We start from the raw sequence: 5,447 nt of genomic DNA on the forward strand, positions 1-5,447 counted from the left end.
CTTCACTAGCAACTAAGACTGTAACAAACCCATGGACAAGGCAAGCCAAGATGACAACCCAAGCAGTAACAAGTTCCTGAAATGCCAGAAAATCAACTAGCAAAGAAATATCAAAATACAAATAAGCATAATAGAAAACAAAATGAAGATTCAAACAAAGCTTGGGAACATCTGCAAGATGAAAACTAAAATAAATAAATAATATAACAAGTGAATGCAAATCCAATCCCATAACTATCATATAAACTATAACTTACCAAAGCTATAAATAAGAAAAGAGAATATAGTGCAAATAAAATCAAACTTCTCAAACAACTTGCTGCCATTAAGACATTATAGTTTTTCAGACAGTAGGGAGCAATGAAGACATAAAGTGTTTCATAACTTTCTTCATAAAGCAAAGCAAAGGCTTGATACATTACAAACATAATCAAGCAAAGTTTTTTTTTCAAATAATAAAAAAAACAGCTATATGTCCTTTACTGATATTAAAACAAGGAAATACAAATCAATGCAACTTAATCTTAACTAGAGTTTATAAGAGCAAGCATATTCCTCTATTGTTTCTCTTTGCAACTACTTAGAAAATAATTCCCTTATATTGTTCTCTAAACAACTTCAGAATAAAGGAAAATCTAGAAGGAATCAAATAACTCAAGAAAATAAAAGGCCAAACAAGAAACTAGAATACACTCAAGCCATATATTATAATACACAATGAATTTATAATAGCTAATACAATGCCACTGGAATATAACCATATAGATAACAACTAAATTACTAGAATAATGCTATAGAAAATAACCATGAGGTGTAAACAAACTATTACGTGATGGATTGCAGCTTCTAAAATTCATAGGAATCTTACATATACTAAGGAAAAATTTAGCAATGAAATTAAGGGTTTAAGTTATTTCTCATACTAGTTCATCTCATATATATATACGTATATATATTATATATAGAGAGAGAAAGAGAGAGATTTACTTACAGTGGGAAATGGAGGGTTTTGAGATGCGTTGTGGGATAGATGTGAGGTGAGAAGGAGAAGGAGAAGCCATGGTCTCTTTCTGCCTTTCTGCTTTAATGATTTACAACACATCAGTCTGAAACTGTGAGGATCTGCAAAGCCCCTTGAACAATGGACCATTCCTCCTCATTTGAAATCAATTCAACTTTTCGTGCAGTGTTGCCATCTCTCTTGTCTGATCCCATCTCTTTCTTTGAACCAACACCATCATGGTCTACTCCACAGACCACTCTTAATGATCTTAGTGTCTCTTGTAAAGCAGAGATATATTGTAACATTATGTCATCAAGAGCAAGAATTAGTTCATCTACCTCAGAACCACCAGTAAAGTTGATACACCTTTCTACAGCTGCCTCAAGAAGTACAATGATATGGGAAATAGATTCCTCCATTCTGCGAACTATTTCACTGAGTTCAATCCCATGGGCACCCACACCACGAGTAAGAGCTCCCCTGAGATCCACCCCAGCAATTTCAGAAGAAAGGATGGCTCGCTCCATCTGTCCATACCTTATATACATATTCAATCATTAATAAAAAAATGAACATAGCATTTACAGAATCTAGTATATAACGAAGAAAAAATAACAGAAAAAAGTTTTCAAAAAAAAAAACCTAGATATTTTAGAAGAATGTGGAAGTGCAAAAAAGTTTATGATTGCTTACCTTTGTTTAAATGATTCAAAGGGAGAGTACACTGCCTTCAGTGTATCCATTAGAACTCGAAGATCAGAATCTGAAAAGGAATGCTGAATATTTCTAGCAAAAGTCTGTGTCACGTTGTGTAACTCAATCAATGCCTCCAAATGTTTCCTCCGAATCTTAATTCCCTTTGGCATGTCACCAAACATAATATCTAATAAACCTGAATCAAAAGAAACACATTGATAGGATAATTTATAAATTGCCAAAAGTAAAATTGCATGACTTAAAGCTTGTCCAATTGAAAGATATCATATAATATTAAATGCCTACAAAATTTAAAAGCACCATAAAAACAAGTCCGTACAAACCTTTTCCCAAAGCTCTTGTTTCAGGAACAACTTCTCCAATTGAAAGGTTGATACATGAAATAAAGCTTGCTCCAATAGTTGCCATTGTCTCGATCAGTAGCTTTGGTACAAGAGTTTTATAATCCTCAGGAAAAGCAACCAGACACCTGCAGATGACAGTCAAAGCTCAGTGCTTAAATTCAGTGATAGCTTCTTTGTATCAACAAGATGTTCCTCGGTGCTTAAAAAAAAATATAGTCAGAAGAATTTACCACTTCCACTCTTGCTCAAGATAAAGAATCAACTCATCATAGAAGCTTGGCAACCAACTTGCGAATGAAATTGTCGAAGAACTTGATTGAAACTCATGGCTTGACAGCCTTTTAGCTTCAGTCTTCTCATTTGCAAGCTTAATAGCACGTTGTTTTGAATCGAAATCTTCCCAGAGCTGCTTTATGGGCTTTAGGTGAACTTTTGTGTAATGTAGCTCCAGTGATTTGAATCTTCCAATTCGAATGAGAATACCCCGCAAATTTTGAGCAATGTCTATCTGCAGGATGATAATAGATGTAAGTTATTCAAGTTGCGTATGGTATGTACTAAAAGGAATTAATAAGAGATAAATTGAACAGAAAGCAAGCCATAGGAAAAACAAGTGCTGTAAGAAATTTGGTGACCTTCCAGCTGGATAATGCATCCTGTTAAACGTGGCTGCACCATTGCATCTAGCCTATCCTCTAGGACCTCGAGTTGCTTTCTCACATTAGCAAATTCAGCAACCTAAAATGAGCAAAACGAAAAATAAAATATCAAGTTAAAATCATCAAAATTTATAAATATCAAATGTAGAGTATAATGTTAAAACAATTTATAGAAAAATATTACCTCCCCAACAGCAGACAAGCAATGCCTCATGTTAGCTAAGGTTTCTGCAGCCCTTGGAAGATCACCACTAGCAAAAACATCTTCCACAGTTGAACTTAATTGAGTTAACCCAGCAGCATCCTGTTGATCCATCAATGAGTAAATCAAATGCAACATCAACATTTTCCAATACTGCACTGATTATAACTTCTATGATCAAATACCCACCTGCAATGTCTCATAAGCAGCTTCCATTCTCTGCTTAACAGTATCAACTTTGGCCAGAGCAGCTATAGATTCAGCTGATGATCCTTCAGCCTGCATATTAAAACCAATTGTTTGAAGAGAAGAGTATTGTTATACATATGTATCAAGTGAGAAGCTAAAATCTCAAACCATATAAACAAAGCTAAGCCGGAAACAGCTGTCTACCCATGTAAATTATATAAACTAATTACATTAGTAAATGTACTGAAACGTGGGTATATCATTGTGAACCTGCTACTATAATTTATAGTAATGCTCTACAACATATTGCAAAGCAGAATATATATATATATATTTAGGCAACTATTTCAGTTATGTGTGTGTATATCCATGCATATAACTCAACGTAATTCCATTGTTCACATTAGCAATAATCTATTCATAATATCTACATTTATTTTTAAGCAGAAAAGGTAAAAACGAGACGTTTTAACCAAAAGGGTGCCCTGCCTTCTTGTAATTTATTCCAAAAATCTATGAACTCATTGCCAAGAGATTGAGCTCAAAAGGTAGCACAAACTACATAATCGTAGTTCTCAAATATCCAAAAAAAAAAACTAATATCTACATTCACCTCGTTAAAATTTCCATATTAGAGCAATCACACACCAAAACAGAAAAGGAGCAACTCAAAACGCAAAGAAGAAAAATTACACATACGGAATTGAAATTAACAAACAAGTCGTGCAATGCAAATCAATAACACAACGATTCGACGAGAAATTGGAAACGAATTCCATAATAGCTTAAAACCCAAATAAAAAAAATCACAAAAACATGAAGAACCCAGACACACAAAACGCAAAAACAAAGCAAACCCAGATCACAAAAATCAAAGAAAGACTCACCTCAACTACTGCGTGGAAGACATCAGCCCTGAAAAAAATCCCACCAACCCTCCAAGAATGGCGACCTGATTAGCTTGAACAAGTAAAAATCCCATAAAAATTGAAGCTGGGAAAAACCCCCTGAATCCTTAAACTAAATAAATAAATAATCCCAAATTTAAAGCTCAAATGCTAGGTCTTATCAACTACAATACACAAATTCTTAAAACTTGAGACTCACAGCAAGAAGAAGGGATTATTTAGCGGTTAGCCTCTCCATTTCTTGGGCGTAAGCAGCTGGAGCTCCTCCCTGTACAGCCTGCTAGACCATTGCTCTGCATGTCAATCTCCGTGGTAGACCCACGAGTCGAGCCACGCCGTAGACCCACTGCCGCAAGCACCGTCACACCCACGAGCCAGCCACGCCGTAGACCCAAGAGTCGAGCCTCCCTGTCACACGACCGAAGCCGCAGGCCCCATCACCTTGTTACACACCTGCAACAAACAGAGAGAAAGAAAGAAAGATTGAACGAGTGAGAGAGAGAGAGAGTTACTGAGTGTGAGAGAGAAACAGAGGAGGCGTGTAGAGTAATTAGGGATTATTGCTTTTGTGTTTCATTTGGCGCCTGTGTATTTCATTTACCGCCCATTTTCCGTGTCTTTTTCTATTACCATGCGACAATAACACTTATTAAAATATGCTATATTTTAATGTAATATATGGGCATAATTGTTGTAGTGTTTATAGAGTTCACATAGCAATCACAACATAACAACATTTTCACTTACAACATTCAAACATAACTTGTGCATTCCACCCCCACATATGGGTACTACTATGCATGTTCCTAGCCATATAATTCAAATATACAGTAGCACATTTAATCTAGCAGCATTCATTGCAAAAATTTCACAAAACTAAGTTACTCTTATTGTATACTTCCTTACCTCTTGTCCTTAGCTTTTTGTGAAAAGTGCCCTGGCGAGTGTTTCTGATCGTTTTTAGATCCTATAAACACATTATCACAATATGACTTAGTTTATGACTTGCTAAGATTTTAAAATAAACATAGGGATTCAAGAAAAAAATCATAAATTCTTGAATCCTGACCCAAACCTGAGCCATCAAGGTAAAATGATTCAAATACTCTTCTCAGAAACCCAAACTTAATTTAGAAAATCATTATTCCTAGTAATAATTTAATCTTAATCTATGTCTTAATTTCTTAGTTCTAACTCCAAGTATTTCTCGAAATTCAAATTTCCGAGCACCAACCCCAAATCTCGAGTCTTGAGCCCTAATCTCAAAAGAGTAATTTTGTAAACTTAAAATATTTTCTACACCTTGAAAATATATTCCCAAACCTTATCTTAACAAACTTGAACTTAAAAATAAAATTCAGAGTCTAACTATAACTCGAATTTCAAGTAATAATTTCCCGAGCCTTGTGCTCGTTAAATTATAAA

General features: G+C 34.9%; 1 pseudogene; it reads right to left on the reverse strand.

The window, feature by feature from the left end:
* Positions 1–981: 981 nt before the first annotated feature.
* Positions 982–3,294, reverse strand: LOC133831284 (conserved oligomeric Golgi complex subunit 7-like; annotated as a pseudogene).
* Positions 3,295–5,447: the final 2,153 nt, after the last annotated feature.

Source organism: Humulus lupulus, chromosome 1 (genome assembly GCF_963169125.1).
Source record: "Humulus lupulus chromosome 1, drHumLupu1.1, whole genome shotgun sequence".
Lineage (NCBI taxonomy): Eukaryota > Viridiplantae > Streptophyta > Magnoliopsida > Rosales > Cannabaceae > Humulus > Humulus lupulus.